The following is a 17,667-nucleotide window of genomic DNA, read 5'->3' as shown; positions in this document are numbered from 1 at the left end:
GATGGGAAGAGGTGGAGTGGGGACAGAGCAGGGGTGGGGGCTTTGGGGAAGAGGTTCAGCTGGCCGAGAAATTGGGCTGCTCGCTGGAGCAGCATGCAGCTGTGTAGGGCACCAGGAAATTTGGGGCAATTTGGTGCCCCAAATTTCCTGGTGCCTTATGCAGCTGCGTAGTTTGCATATGGGTAAGAATGGCCCTGGTCTTGAGTCTGACTGTAATTCTGTGACTATCTGAGGAAGATTCCAGTGTCCTCCTCCTATCCCATTGTTCGGCTCTAGAGCAGTGGTTCTCAACTCAGGGGCCAATTGTGACCCAATCAGCACATGGCTGCAGCTCATGTGACGTCCTCATCAGAGCCATACAGGTAACATATATATTGTGTGGCTGCATCCCACATGACACATAGAGAGCTGCATGTGGGGTTCACAATGGTAAATAGGTTGAGAACCACTGATCTAGAGAGGCAACAGCAGTGAGAGGGAAGTGACATATTTCACTGGCATAACACTCAGTTTATATAATCTTTCTATTGACTAAGGTGACAAGATTTTAAAATCCAATACACAAATACTTTGTATAATCCTGTCACAGAGAGTACAGGAAAGGTGTTTAAAGGAAGGGCTATATGTTTGATGCTTTTCTTGGGAAGAGTTTTTGGATTGGGGAACATTTATTGCTTGCTTTCTTTATGGGACTCTAAACCTTTTCCTATCCAGCTCTGTCCTTTGTCCCTCCTTTTCTCTCTCCCACACGCCCCTTAAAAATTAAGCTAGGTTCATGTAATGTGTTGGGTCTCAGAACAGCACTTCCCCACTGAAATGTACACTCATGGGAATGTGAGAGGGACTAGGATGGAAACTAATTAGAAAGAGGAGCTATCTAACTGATTATACTTAAAACAGGACAAAACATCTTTTGCTTTGATGAGTGAAACATTCTGTGCTGGCACCTGTGCTCTTCATGGCCTTAAATTCAGTATTAAAAATTAAGTCCTCCATATTCTACATATTGTGGGCTGCCTACAGTCTGTGGGCTACACTTTGACTATCCCAATTTAATTTAAATTTATTCCGTTATTTTGTTTAGGTAGAAAAACGCTTACACATCACTCATGCCTCTTTAGCAGCTTAATCGTTACTTGTTAATTAAGATACAGAGTTACCAGACTTGACAAAATAAGTTACATTAAAAATCTGGCTGTTAATTTATTTTTTTTAATTTAGTTTAAAAAGCACTTTTGTAACTGTCACAGAAGATTGATATAAACTGAGGGGGGGAAAAAAATCCAAGGTCAGCAAAGCTGAAACTTTAAAGAAACTTGGAACACTTAAAGCTCAAGCACCGATGACGTTACAGACAAGCTGTGCACAGGAAAGTATGGCTTTAATGGTTCCACAGCTTTGATTAATTTTCTTTAATCTTGGACTGCATTTTACCCTTTGCACAAAGCAGCAATATGATCTCTAGTTGGGGAGATATAAAACTATTAAGACAGAGAAAGGCATAAATATCTCAAACATGATGAAATGCAGATGAAAACTGTTGAGATGTCAAGCCTATTACATTCAGACTATATTAAAATCTCACCAGGCCAGACAAAACCCTATAGCTGCTTGTCTCAAAAACAGAAAATAGGGCCATAAAAAATACGGCTGATGATGCATCATTTTATATAGATCCTACCATTAATTCTATAATCCAGGGGTTTCCATGTGCTGCAGAAACATGAAATATTAAATAACATGATTGCTGTTGCTAAGAGCCTGCTCTCCAAGCACTTACTACCAACGGCTTCTTGCCATGAGTAAACCCATTTACTGCAGTGGGCTGCACTTGGTGGTAAGAATTTTCAGGACTGGACTTTATATCTTCAGATAAACCAAATAGTTACAAACAACTGCATATATGGATTCAAGCTACATGGTTCCTAAATTATGGTGAGGATTACTTTAATGAGGCCTAGATAAAGTAGTTAGACTAGCTTCCAAAAAACTAGCTGACTTTTGTCTATCCCACTGAAGTTGTTTATATTTCTGGCCACTGAAACTTTTACAGTGGTAGTACAGCTTAGGTTGATATAGCACTGTTCACCCAAGCAGATTTCAGATTGTTTTATGTGACTGAGAAATAGATAGTAATATACAAACCATACATGGGAATAACTTGATACACCCCTGAAACAAGCTACATCAGGGTGAAATGCAGTAGCTGTTTAACAGCATAGCAACACTGCTGACTGTTTAGAACAGCAAGTGAGCAATACTGTATTAAAATACAGGAGGATTTTAGGCAGACATAAAATTATCCTAGGTTGGGACACCACATTTAATACTGAAAGAATTCTTACAGAAATCACCACAAGATCTTTAATGGCCACACAGCTAGCCAGGCCCTCAGGTTGAGGGTATGTCTACTACAAGTGCTACAGCAATGAAAGGTATTTTTCCATTGCTATAATAAATCAACTCTCTCAACAGGCGGTAGCTAGGTTGATGGAGGAATTTTTCCTTTAACCTGGTAGTATCTACTCTAGGATTTAGGTTGCCTTAACTTCAGGGGTGTGTGTACTTTTCACACCCCTGAGCAACATAACTAGGTTGGCCTAAATTTTAGGTGTAGATCAGACCGTATATCTCACCCGAACTATGGCAGCACCAGCAGTACAGTGCCTCTTCATGTTGCATTGATTTAGTACTGATGTAAAGAGTAGTAGGTGTCCTATCTGTTTAGGCTCTGATTCAGGAAAGCACCTCTATCATCTTCAGGAAAACATTCAAAACACGTACTTTAAGCACATGCCTAAATACTGAGACAAATGGGATTTAAGCTGGTGATAACTGATTTCCTGAATCAGTGCCTTAATGACTAAAACCACTTCCTGGGTTTGCTTGGGACTTAGAGGACTCCCCTCAAAATACTGCCTGGCCTAACTTAAGCTAGTCACAGAAAAAAATGGAGGCAGCATGGGGAAGGAGGAGGAAGGTTAGAAAAAGTAGGGTAAGCAAGGTTACTTATGCAGACTATTAATCTAAGCATAGTAAGATAAAACTGGGTAATTAAAAAAAATAGGGGCTGTCATCTCAAATTCTGATGATTGAATAAATCAGAAACTTAATGGTAGCATAGCCTTATAATTCATAGTTAACTGTTTATTCTTTTTTCCAGTGATTATCAAAGTAATTTCTTGTTGCTTTGACTGATATAAACAGCCCTTCACCAACCACTCATGTCAGGAAACTCTCAGCATCTTGTAGTATCTGGACCAATATGATCACCAGGATGCATATAACAGTTTACAAAGCACATTGTAGGGCTCTTCCTTGTGGAAGATTCAAAATTCAGATCTGCCTCCTTTATTAAATGGTATCTTTATACAGCCAGTGATTAAATTTTCTCAAAAATAGCTGCCAAAAATGATCAGTGTTATCAAAATGAAGGGTGGAAGTTGTGCTATTTTTAATTTTAAAAATTGGATTCCTGTTGTTTTGATAAAAATTAAACAATGACTGAATTAGCCATAGGGCAGTGCAATATACAAGTTTTCGGTCCCCGAAGGTCCTTTTCATATGCTATCATATGCAATTTAAAATACCTACCATACATTATACTCCTTCTGTCACTAGATGGAGCCCTTTCCATATCCACTGCTATTAGATTATATTATGGGTAAGGCCTTCATTTCTGAGTTTTGTTTTAATTTCCTGGGAATTTATCAATGTTTATTTCAATAAATAAAAACTGGTGAAAGTCAGCGTAAAAAATTAACTTCACAGTTTTTCTTATGAATATCAGAGTTAATAATGAGGGATAGGAGGACAGAAAAAAAAAGCAAAAAATAGAGAAAAGAAAAAGTTTGTTTATGAAAACCCATTACAAAAATAAAATTTATTTTAAAAACAAAAGCAGTTTACTGTTGGTGACTTACACAGTTATGGTTGATGTAAGGGGCTTCTGTATGAATTTCACATCTCACTGTCTTCTGGTTGTTTTTAAAAGTTTCAAAATCCTTATGTTCTGAAATGTAGTCAGATGCAGTTTTTTGTTTTCAACCCATTTAGCATGAAATAATGTCTTTGCTGCACAAAACTGAAGTATTGCAGTATTTCTGTGACTTAGAAAAGGCTTCCAAAGTGGGTTGCTATCACCTGAAGGACACCAGAGAGAATAGACAAAGAACAGTACTTGAACAGAACCACCATCCCAATATCATCATCATCTGTGTCACAGAGGTTAGGACTAGGGATGTAAAATACTAAGCAGTTAGCATTGGTCTTACCAGTTAACCGACCCTAACCGTTAACCCCCAGCTCCAGGGCCAGCCGGAGCAGCCCAGCTCCAGGCTGACCCACCGACCCCAGCCCCATGCCGGCCTGCTGGAGCAGCCCCAGCCCCGTGCTGACCTCCTTACCCCAGCCCTGCACTGGCCAGCCGACCCCAGCCCTGTGCTCTCCCCCCCCCAGCCTCTCTCCCTTTAATTGGTTAACCGATTAAATGACAGCCGTTTAAACTATTAACTTTTTTAATGGATTTGAATTGTTTAAACAGTTAACTTTTTAAATGGATATTTACATCCCTAGTTAGGACACGGGCTGGGAGCCAGGAGAGAGCAGATCCCAGTCACTGAGACACAGACCTGCCAGCAGCTGGTGGGCTGCCAGTACTCTTGTCCCCACACCATTTGCTCCTCAACTCTGTGCCCCTGGGGCCTGCAGGGGGATTGAAGTGACTTGTTCCTGACCTGCCAGCAAGAGGTGGTGCTGGGGATGAAGGAGACTGTGCTCTTTCCTCTGGGGCTCATGTCTGAGCAGTGACACATCCCTGGGCCCAGCTACTCACAGGAGAGCAGGGGGCAAGTGGGGTGCCTAGCACTTATGGTGTCAATTGGGAGGAAGAGAAGAGGTGCCTGATAGATAGGTGTCCGGTACTCATGGGGGAGCGAGCAGTGGGAGAAGAGTTTGCCCGGTGGTGGAGAGGGGGACAGAGGAAGTGAATCGGGCTCTATGGCCCAGGGCTGTGCTGAAGGCCAGGAGCCAGCAGGGGGTCAATACTCATGAGGGCAGCTTCCCTTTCCCTGCAGTCTGTCACTGCAATAGTCCGACACCTTGGCAGGCTCCCTGCCCATCTTGCCTCCCCCCATCAACCAATAGTTGCCCTGTGCGCAACAATACTGAAGAGACCAGTGGGGAGTCTGCAAATGAGAGACCGGGTCCAGGGAGTTCAAGCAGGTGCAAAAATCCAGGTAGCTTCTTCATCAAGTGGACCCCGTGTCTTCCCAGCAGTCCTCCTTCATGGAACACACAGCATTCCGTGGTCAAGGAAGCCAAAGCCCTCCCATTGACACCATCATGAGGATGCTGAGCAGTGTTAGGGGTCCAAATCTGGGGTCATTTGAGAAAGGGGTTCCTAGGCTAAAGACCCCTCCCCAGCATTTTACAAAACGAGTAGGTTCTATAACAGGTTTTGCACACACCTGTGGCTCGTACTTTGAGCCCTGCGCAGATACAAAACTGTGTATCCTCATCTGATCTGCAAAAATTCCACGGATTTGCAGGGCTTTACACCGCTGTTGGGCTGAGGCTCCAAGGCACACACCCCCAGCCCACCGGAGCCCAGTCGGGAAGAGCCGCACAGGCAGCTGTGGGGAGTCCGCACAGAGTCGAAGACCCTCCATCTGCCCTCGGCCAGACAGGGAGTCTGGAGGCGTGGACACGGCGAGGGCTGCTCTCGTCCCCCCCACACACACACCGCGGGCAGGTGGAGGATCCACCACGGATCCCCATGGCTCCCCGGCTGGGCTCCACACTAGCTGGGGAGTGGGGTAACCTGTGGAGTTGCCCAGGGGCTGTTCGGGCTCCCCCCGCACAGTGCAGGTGGAGGGACCCAGACTCCCCACAGTTGCCAGCACATCTCTCTCCTACCCGGCTCTGGCTGGGCAGGGCGGCTCTTGGAGCCGCGGCCCAGCCATGGTAAGAGCTGGGTCGGCAGCTGCGGGAAGCCGCGGAGGACCCTCCACCTGCCCTGGATGGGAGGCCCGAGCAGCTCCCTGCTCCCAAGGTGCCCTGCCCAGTGTTACTGCCCCCCAAGCCTCCTGCCCAGGGCAGATGGAGGGTCCGCGCCGCGGTTCCTCACAGCTGCCTGCCTGGCTCTTACCGTCAGAGCTCTGCATGGGTACAAAATTTGTATCCGCATCCACGCTACCCACAAATATGGTCCGCGGATTCGGATATCCACGGATATAAAGTGGATACCTGCAGATTTGCAGGGCTTTACTCAAACTATTGTTCTGAATGTCCCCCAACTGATTTCGGATGCTTGACATTTATATCAACTGGTGCCTGGCACTCACTGCCCTTTGGGGAAGTAGTATTGAAAAACAGATAACAGAACATATAATAGAAAGGTCAAAACTTAAGAATTTACCTCTCTGGAATGGCATGTGCTAAACACTTGTGCAAAAAAGATTGAAATATTCATGTGCAGCAAGACTAGGTAAGAGGGTTTACAGGCAGTGCGTTGCTATAGCAATTTGGTGGCCCAAGAGAGCATGCTGTGGTCATTGAACTAAGTTACATTCATACCCTGTAAATTCAAACCCTACCCTTGGTAGCAATCTGAGAATGATCTGTAGGCATGTTGCTTCTATCTGTTTCTGTTAAGGGTTTTTTGTTTTGCTTTGCTTTTTTTTTTTTTTTTTTTTTTACTATTGGGGAAATATGCGCTGCTAATTTGTTCAGCTAATTTACAAGGGATTCTAACTTTTCTGAAGGATAATAAATGACATACTTTACACAGATAAGTGAGAGTGATTGCTGGCCATGTTGCTACTTTTTCCACCTGGGGGATTATTATGACAGCACCAGCACTGATTAACTAGTGAGAGGCTGAAAGGCAGAATAATGTAGTCATTTTTCCTGAACAGTGGAATTGTTTGTGCTTAAAGATAAGGGGTCCCTGATATCCAGTCCCCTAACATGAGGTGCTCATAACGTTTTTATATTTTTATAACTTTTTGGTGCACTGCTGGGAATATTGGGGTTAGAGCAGTTGGGAGAAATGTAGGTGTGTATGGGAGCAGTGGTAGGGACGTATGGGCTGTGAAAGAGCAGGAATGGAGGATTACCATGTGGAGGAGTAGGGAGAGGGGGATTGAGGCGGAGGGTTAAATGGTGATGGGTGGTAGGAGAAGGGTTGGGGGATTCAGGGGATGTGGGACACAGAGGGAGGACATGGGGGTGCATGGCCTGGGGAGTGGGTGGGCCTGTCAGTCCCACATTATCCCATCCCATCCCATCCGTGTGCTAGGATCTGGGATTTTGGAACATTGAATTTGTCTGTGATTTCTCTCCCTACCTTGTCAGCAAATCTACCCTCAAATGTTCAAAGCACCACTATTATCATTCCATCACAACAAAGTTTACAAGAGTGGAGAGGACTACTTAGGAATTACATAGCCTCCTTTTCCTTTAGTTAGCTCCCTCAACCTCAAACCTACATGATCATTACACCTGCCTAAAAGAACATTAACATGTACTAAAAATAAATCTTTTTCTGTTAAAAAAAAAAACCTAGTACATTCATGGACAAAAAACTCAGTTAACAAAAAGGTAAGGTGATATCTCATGCCCTTCCAAAACATTGAGTTCAGCAAAATTCAGACCTCTGAAAACCAGGAAATAGTTAAGGTTCATGCCAATGCAACTTAACTCTTCCCTTTTTGTGATGCCTCATTATACCTATAACACATATACACACACTCAGTCTTTGCTCAGGGAATAGGGTCCATGACCATTATCGGATCCAGTCTAACATCTTCTCATTGCTAAGGTAAAACTTGTGTTTAGGTGTACTGAACATGAACCTACTCCACAAAAAGAACACCAGACCTGCTAAATTTTACAACCCTTAAGCACAGGATTCCATCTAACACTATATTTATACTTACCCATTATTTAACCCACATACCGATCAGATATCCTACCTCATGGATGATAATCCCCATGTCAAGAAGACATTTGTGCACTGCTGCTGAGACTCCCTTCAGAACTCATCACCAAATTGGATCCCTCAAGGTACATATGCAACTTGTATTTTTGATCATACTTCAGGGATGGGGGGAAAGGCTTAACACCACCCAGAGAGATGCCTCCCCCACCCCCATCACTTTATATCACAATGGCAGCTCTGTCAAGCCGCTCTAGCTGATCCCTCTGCCATTCAGAATAGCCACACCTAACAAAGTGATCACAACTCTCCTTGGGGCAGAGTGAAGGTTGCATTGGCATGTAGTTTGATTCCATATGTCCTAGTTTTCAGAAGGTCAAGGTTGAATTACCATAACTCTTTATTTCCTGGTTTTCAGAGATTTGAGTTTTTCTGAACTTGATGTTCTGGAAAAGCACAAGGTATCATGAAGCAACTGTAACTCTGCATTAATCAATTTTTTTGTCAGTGAATTTTTACTAGAGACTTCTTTTAATCTAGCAGATTTTCCTCATTCAATTACATTTAGTTACATTCCCTTAGGGCCTGATCCTTATACGCTGATTTTAGTGGTACAAGAGCAGCTCCAAGATACTTAATCTGTACTTATCAGAGGTTATGTTTGTATTAATCTAAATTGTAAGACCTCTTACCACCCTCTAATATGCTATCAGCTGATTTGTTGCAGGAAACCCGTCACTGCAAAGAAGTAGGGCTGTAGATATATCAATGACTTTCCTACTGTGCTTTCCAGGGCAAATTCTGTGATACCATAAAGGGCAGAACAACTTTTCAATTTAAAATGTTATGTACTAGACTCTCCTTTTCTTCTCGGTCATACCAACTGGACACTAGATGTGGAGGGCTCTGAGTTACTACACAGAATTCTTTCCCAGATATCTGCCTGGTGGGTCTTGCCCACATGCTCAGGGTCTAGCTGATCACCATATTTGGGATCAGGAAGAAATTTTCTCCTGGGTCAGATTGGCTGAACCCCGAGGGGGGTGGGGATTGCCTTCTTCTGCAGCATGGGGCACAAATCACTTACAGGTTTCAACTAGTGTAAATGGTGAATTCTCTGTAACTAGAAGTATTTAAACCATGATCTGAGGACTTCAGTAACTCAATGAGAGGTTAGGGGTCAGGAGTGGATGGGTGAGGTTCTGTGGCCTGCAATGTGCAGGAGGTGAGACCAGATGATCACAATGGTCCCTTCTGACCTTAAAGTCTATGAGTCTATGAGTCAAGTTAGGTGAACTTGAGACCAATATAAAAATAGAGTGTATCCAGAAAACAGGTAATACAGGCTTAAAATACCTGTGATAATCAAAGAAATACTAGTGATATAATTTCTATTGTACATACAACTAATTCATACTATTATTTCAATCCTTAGGGCGTAAAGGGCCTTCTAAATGAATATTTATTATTTCTGTTCTGTAATTGAAAATGTGTTCAATTTAAAAGCAAAATAGGCAATAGTCATCCCTGGTGTGAATCCACTAATGTCAACAGAGTTAGACTAGGGATCAGTTTGGCTCATTGTGTACAAATTTTGAGCGGTTTCATTTGGTTTGTTTTTTTGCCAGTCTCAAACCTGATAGAACGCATTGATGAAGTTTAACTGATTGTATGAGCCCATGGTGGTGGGTGTGATACTAGGTGGGTGTGATATTCACAATCTACACACTATTCTAATAATTACAAAATATGCCTTCTAACTCTTTCTAACTGTTTCTCTCATACTTGAATTCACTTTAAATTCTATTTTCTTCTGGTAATAATCTTGTTTTACTACTAATCTAAACCAACAGTTTAGAATTGATGTTTGAATTAAAGTGAATGTTAACTCCAGTTACTATGGCAAGCTAGTAGGTTTTGTGTCTTTAGAGGAACAAACAAACCTTATTATTTCTCTGAACTGTCCAGGAGAGGGATGGACTTTACAGATCACACCGTTTGGGGAATATTTTGGACTGGGAATATGCTGGGGTTACCCTGCTAGTAACCAAGGCTGATGGAAGCCAGACTGTAGCTGTAGACAGGCTGCTGGGGTCAGAGCTACTGAACCTGGGCCGTCTAAGCACACACACACTCATGGTGTGAGCTGCATGCTTGTAGGGTGGTTGTGAGCATCCCAGTTTGGAAGCTACAACAGCAAAGCATTATGAGGCACCCAGAGTTACAGGGTAGGCAGTGACAAAACCCCTCACGGATCTCGATTAAACCCCTGGCCCCATCACAGTGGTTGGGCTGCTCAGGTTTCTATTCTATTCCCATAAACGTGAAGCTTACCCATGAAGAGAAGAGCTGCATGCCCTGAGAACAGGCAGTTGCAAAATAGTTCCAGATAAGGGAAAGTACGTAACAGCTAGGGTAGGTTAAAAGATAGTGAATTAAATGGAATGATGACGCTTGACTTGAACTTTATTCATGAGACTTATTCATAGACTTTGAACTTTACTTGTGCAGTGGGAACTCTTGCCAGCTGCATTTCTGTGTAATCTCTAGGACTAATATTGCATGTGATTTGATTGTATCACAAGAGTTTAAGGCTTGAATTCAAGCAGTGTGATCATACAAACTTTCTTGTTTTCTTTGCTTTTTTCTTGTAATTGTCTATGAATGACTATAGATATAAAACCAAATCACTCAAGTAGCTCTATTTGCCTCTTTGAGCATCTTTGTGTGAGTAATAATAAAATAATAATTGATACTTAGTGCATATCAAGCACTTCAGATTTTAAAAATGTTGTACACATAATTAGTCATCAACACATCTATGAGGTAAGTAAGTAAGGTGAGCTGAAGTTGGAGTCTGGTAACAGGTCACCTACAGGAGTGCCATTGTTGTGCTAATTTACTTTTTTCCATAGTAGTGGTCATTCCAAACATTGTTTCCATGTCTAGTAGAGGCATAGAGACAGGGAATTGAATGGCATGTGGAATTGGTAATAGCTACATAGCATCTTATTTGTAGATCATCTATCAAATCTGTGCCAACTCAAAAAAACAAGAATTGTTATGATATTGATCATTTCTATTGGTCAGTTCAGTCATATTTTTAAAAAAAAAAATCCACATGATCATAATTGACCCCCTTCTTGGTAGCATCAGTAAAGAGGCTGAGGATTGAATGAGTCTGTAAACTGAACTAGTTCTCACCTCCAGGTTAGAGTTGAAATACATTGGCAAGGAAGTGATACTGTGATGCATTCATGTGTCCACTTGTCTCTGCTAAGTAATGGACAACTTATTTCACATTGCCAGATGACAACAACTTTCAGTTATTGCCGATCTTGGCTGGATATGAATTGCTGACAGGCTCTGTTTCCCATAATCACCTGAATCAGTCAGTCCCCTTCACAAGTTTTCTTCATCCACCTGCCTTCTTCATCCACATGAACTGTAGCTTCTAAGCAGGGCCTGCCACTTTCCTTTTACTTTTCTGTTTGTCTTCTCTTCACTCCCCTATTTAAAGCTGCAATTAATTTGCTTGGCATCAAATCCCTCTATTGGTTCATAAAGGGGCTGCAAACTTCACTTACCCTCTCACTCCCTTCCTCATCCACTCTTCAACACAGCACTTAAGAGCAATGCAAAGGATTCCAGGTAATGATTTTTGCTTTTGTGGTTTCACATCAGAGCTGTCAGTTCACTGCATATTAGACTTTCTCTGTTCCCTTGAATGCCAACTGCTGACCCTATTCTGCTTTGAGAAAGGCACCTTGAAGTGGAACATTTATTGCATTAAGGTATGCAGACATGAGAGGAGATTCAGTTATAATACATGAATTCAATGCTACCTTATGAACAAAAGAAAAAAACCTTTTATATATAGTCTATTGGTTGGCTTCAAATAGCATGGGGATGGATGATGAGTAGCATTCAAGCATCAGAAAGAAAAAATATTATTATATTCTTGCATGCCCACATAGTTTCAACTTGAGTTGGGGCCAAATCCCGGCTCCAAACACCCCCTAAATTTGAGGCCATTCAGTTCTGGATCTGAACTTCATGACTGGCTCATGGCTAAATAATGACCTCAACCAAAAGCCTGGATCCAAACTACCACCCTTAAGCTTGATTTATACTTAATAGTTAGGTCAACGTAGCTATGTCAGTCCAGGGTGTGACAAAAACATCCTGACTACCATAGCTATGCATCCTACCCCTCTATGTAGATGCAGCTGTGTTGATGGAAGAATGCTTCCATCAATGTAGCTAACTTCATTTGGGAAGGCAGTGTTACTACACCACTAGTAAAACCCCTCCTGTCAGCGTAAGCTGCCTACACTGTTATGCTAGCATAGCTAGCCAATGTAGGGGCTCATCTTCAACAGGAAAACTAGGCGAGACTAAACTTTCAAATGAATTTTGCTTCGAGATTTTGGGTTTGTTCAAACCTCCATCCTGCCCAAACTCATAACAAATACATATGTGTGAGGTAAAAATCCATAAAGAAAACGTTCACACAAACTCCTGTGAACCAAAGCAGCTGATTTTGGCAAAGCTCATCATGTTTTCTAGACTCACTTCAGCTTCTATTATGAGATAATCCAAGCAATATCAACGCATTCTTTCCACAAAGGTCTTTTCTGCTTCTCCCAGGACAAAATGGTAACACGGGGGTCAAAGGTTTGCAGCATCAGAGAGCCGTGGACCAAGATGATTTCCTTGTAGCAACAGAGCTGCAGGACAACAGAGGCTTGTTTTCCAGTATGAGGAACAGTGGTGGGAAGTAGTAGAAATCCTAGTGTTTCTTAGTTAGATTCAATAATTTTGAGAAGGCTTGCTTGCCCTTTCACTAATATAAATGTACATTTAACATACACCTCTTAATATATTTTGTTTCCATAACAATCAGCTGCTGCCTTTAGGGGGATAATAAAACTAATTTCCATTCACACAAACACATTATGATGTATTTGACTGATTTACTTATTTCAGGAAAGCTAAGAAGGAAACATACACAATAGCAGCCTTGTCAGTTAGAAGGAATACTGGGATGTCTGGATGGAATAGCAATTATCCACTGAAGCTCGAGCAGATGTAAGGGGTGTGAATTACAGAAGAGGGAATTGGGGAATTATAATCAGCAAAACTGATTTGAGTAATTAATCTGCAGCAGGATACATGTGTGTATGTGTATGAAATGATGACGTCTTTATTAACCATGTGATGGAGCAAACCAAGGAAAGTCCGTTTCAAAAACAGTGTTTTGCAGATGTTCAGCCTTATGGCTACAGAAAGTTTAATGGATTAGGGAAGAATGGCCTTGTGGTTAAGGCACAAGACTGGAGGCATGGGATATAAGTTTCATTCCTGGCTTTGCCATAGGTTCACCATGTGACAAGTCTCTTAGGCCCAGATCCTCAAAAGTATTTAGATTCCTCAACTCCATTAATTTTTCAATGATGCTGAGCACCCAAAACTCTTACTGAAGTCAATGACAGGGCTGACAAGAGGGATGGGAAGCCGGTACAAATTACCAGGGCCCGGCTTCCCCCCCCCCATCTCGTCGGCCCTGTTTAGCCGGTCCAGTGCCCGGCTTCCCCTCCACCCCCCTCGTCGGCCCTTTAGCTGGTCCGCCCTTGCTGTGGGGCCCGAACCCACTCTCGGCGGCCCTGGTCAATGATAGCTGTTGGTGCTCAACTCCTCTGAAAATTGGGTCCTTAATTTCTCTCTGTGGCTCAGTTTACCCCCTTGAGAAAGTCACATTCAGTAATAACACCTCACATGTGTGGTGATGTGTGGCTCAGTTCAATCATATTTATAAAGTTGTTGAACCCTTCATATGGAAAGTGCTCCAGAAGTGCCAAGTGTTTAATATTAATGGCCTGTGTGTCTGCTTCTCTGTGCCTTTTCTACATTGCCCATTCAATGTCTTCCCAAGAAGTTCAATTAATTATCAACTACTATTTTTGTTATTTTAATTAATTTTGTAATTGTCTTATTTTTTAAAAAAACAGATACCAACTACTTTTAATTGAGCCATCAAGACATGCACATGCTTAAACTGAGTAACCACAAAATCTTATTGTTAAGACTGCGAATTTGTCACAGAGTCATGGAAGTCACGTGACTTCTGTAGCGGCTGGGGCATTTGGCCCAGGGTCCATCTGAGCAGCTCGGGCAGCCCCTGGGCCAGGCGCACTGGCGCTGCTGGGACAGTCTTGGGCCACCACACACACCCCGCCTCCAGCAGCAAGAAGAATTTGGGTGTGGGAGAGGGGCACAGAAGTGGGTGAGGGCTCTGGGCAGCACTAACCTTGGGGGGCTCCCCAGAAGCTGCGACATGTCCCTCCCTCAGCTCCTAGCTCCATGTGCTACCTCTGCCTGCAGGCACCATCCCTGCAGCTGCAGAGCCGGTACTTTGGGCTGGGGCAGTGCACAGAGCTAGGAGCTGAGGGAGGGACACATCACTGCTTGCAGGGAGCCGCAAGGAGCAGGGTAGGGAGCCTGCCAACCCCACCCCCCGCCCAGCACCAGTGAGGGGTCCTGGGCCGTATGCCGCTGCCTGCCCCCCTCCAGCACCAGCAGGGGTCCCAGGCCACGTGCTGCCACCTGCCCCCACCAGCACCAACCTGTGTTATGTCTAAAATTAGATAGTCGGCTTTTTTGTGGGAGGGATCTTGGGTGGGATCCACAAAGGAACTTAAGCATTGCAACACCAAGCATCACAGTGTCTAACATATAGGTGCCTAGAAAATCGCAAGAAGAACACTGCAATCAAAAAAACTGAGTGAGATGCCTAGGCTTCCGGTACAAAGAATGGGAAGAGATAGGCATCAAATAATGTGATCACCAAAAGCCAGAATGCTAGCCATGATGCCCCCTAAGCCAGCCAATAGGAAATGCTGATGACAGGAGTGTGTAGTAAACCCCACCCTCCTCACAGAGATTGGTGCCTAAGTCTGGAGTTCAGGGAAGCACCCAAATATCTTTGTGGATTTGGGTCCTCTCTTTCTGTGGTAAAAATAATGAAAATACCCAGACATCTATAAACCCGGGCTTTTAAAGCATTCTCCAGAGACTGGTTAGAAGTGTGTACAGCCCATGCACAATCTGTGTCAATTACAACAACCATTTTTATTAAGTTAATTATTTATTGTGACTTGTGAGCCTAAATTACATAGTGACCTAGGGGAATTGGGAATGAAGGGATACAAATCCATCTCCAGTTGTTAGTCACCAAACATTGTTAATTTGATGTCTCATTGGGTGACTTTTTAAATGAGTTGGTGGTTTCAGTCTAGTTCTTAAGGAAGACGTGTCCACTTAATAAAAACAGCATTCTAATTGGCTGCTTTGTTGGCAGTCTCAACAGAGTGGCCAAGGAGGGAACTACTGCCCTTGCCTCTAAAACCAATTGAATGGGGCTGAAGCCATTGACAGGCTAGTGCAGAGAAAGATTGAACTGCCACTGTATGTGCAGTACTGGTACCTGTTGTGTATGAACAGAGGATTTTACTCTTCATGGCTGTCAGGCAAACAGGTTCACCAGATCTATAATTCATTTACAAAAATAAAAAGCAGATGATAAGCCTGTCCTTCTAATATCTAACTCAGAATTGAATGAGGATTCTCGGTCTTATCTTTTCCAAGGAAACTCCAAATGTGTTGGCTACTTCCCAGATGGCCTGCAGCTGTTCCCAGTACTTGGGAGTGGTTGCTGGACCCATGAGTTAAAAATAATCCAAACAGTGGAAAATTAATGACACACTGAATTTTTCAACAACTACCTAATGTGAAAAGAAAGAAAACAATTCAAAATATAGTCCCACGAGCATGGATTTATGCTCAAAACATTTATCTTGAACTGAAACCCTATGACACAGAAATGTTCTGATTATTATCAGTAATCACTGAAAAATAAGGGCCCAAACTTGTTCCCACTGAAGTCATTGACTCCAGTAGAAGCGGGATTCTTATTTCTTAATTCTTATTCCATGCTTTCCATTAGGGTTCTCCTGTGATTTAACACTTAGAAATAACTGGAAAAAATTGTGTATTGAAAAGCAGAAGATCAATATATTAATTTATCAGCTCACCTCATGTATATAAGTGATGACTAGCTGCCTGAATACATCTGGAATTCTTGTGTAATTACAAAAATCCATCACTATGTATACAATATATGGCATAAAACACACTTTTTGCAGGAATTAGCAGGGAATAGAGAGGACTGCGTTTTCTGATACTTGAGCTGGGAGACTCATTTTGTGAATATATATATACTGTGACAGACCCAGACCTGCATGAAAGACCCCCTAAGCTTATATTCCACCAGCTTAGGTTAAAAACTTCCCCAAGGCACAAATTCCTTGCCCCGGAATGGTATCACTGCCACCACCAAGTCTGTTAGACAAAGATTCAGGAAAAGGCCACTTGGAGTTCCTTTTTCCCCAAAATATCCCCCCAGGTCCCTTCACCCCCTTTCCTGGGTAGGTTTGAGAATAACATACCAACCAAATAGGTAACCAAGGTGAGCACAGACCAGACCCTTTAGTGTCCTAAAAACCCAATCAGATTCTTAAAAACAGAACTTTATTATAAAGAAAAAAGTAAAAGAAGCACCTCTGTAAAATCAGGATGGAAGGTAATTTTACAGGATAATAAGATTTAAAACACAGAGGATTCCCCTCTAGGCAAAACTTTAAAGTTACAACAAAACAGGAATAAAACTCCCTCTTAGCATAGGGAAAATTCACAAGCTAAAACAAAAGATAATCTAACACATTTCCTTGCTATTACTTACTATTTCTGTAATATTAGATTTATCATTTCAGTCGGAGCTGGATTACTTGCTTGGTCTCTCTCTTTGTCTCAGAGAACAGAGCCAAAGCAAAAACCTTCCCCCACAGATTTGAAAGTATCTTCTCCCCTTTTTGGTCCTTTTGGTCAGGTGCCAACCAGGTTATTTGAGCTTCTTAACCCTTTACAGGTAAAGGAGGGATTTTATGCTACCTTTAGCTGTATGTTCATGACAATGCTGCTGACCTGTTTACATCTAGTCACATCAGCAAGGCAGTTCCATCCATGACTCAGTAAAACAGCTGTAGTCTTCTGTATAAGACTTCATGAGAGTTGAAAAGAAATATTCTTGGCTAATGGCATTAAGTTGTCTAATGATCTTCTCTGGGATCTTTGAGTCAGTGGAAAGGATGTGATTGAGATGTTGAACTTGTGTCTAAACAGTTCTGTTTTGAATCCTGTGGTTGGAGAGTGTTCTTCAGTGTATAAGCTGGTAAATTAGCCCTCTGGCTTGTAGTGGGCCAATAGAAGATCTCTGCTGCTTTGTTAAAACTACAAGGAAAGAAGGTGAAAGAACACATTTTTTCCAGAATGAAATTAGAGAGTAGGTACTTTGTTACCCACATTTGAATGTGAATCTGAACCAAATTTAAGGCACTGCAGTGTTGCCAATTGTTGCAACTTTATTGCAAGTCTTGCACTAGTTGAAGTTTTACTTAATGCTCCAGTTTTTGGAGATAAGTGATTAGATGAGAAATTTGTTTTAATTATTATTATTGTCATCTCAAGAAAAAAAATGAAAATGTGGTTCAGGTGCACCCTAAAAGCTCAGAAACCAAAAGGCCAATAAAAACCCTAAACTTACTTTTTTTAAAATGTCATTATTTTTAAGCCAGTCTCAGGATTTTTGTGAGCTTGACTCATGATTTTGG

This window comes from Trachemys scripta, chromosome 1 (genome assembly GCF_013100865.1).
Source record: "Trachemys scripta elegans isolate TJP31775 chromosome 1, CAS_Tse_1.0, whole genome shotgun sequence".
NCBI lineage: Eukaryota > Metazoa > Chordata > Testudines > Emydidae > Trachemys > Trachemys scripta.
The sequence above is the reverse complement of the archived record's forward strand: the minus strand, read 5'-3'. Positions refer to the sequence as shown.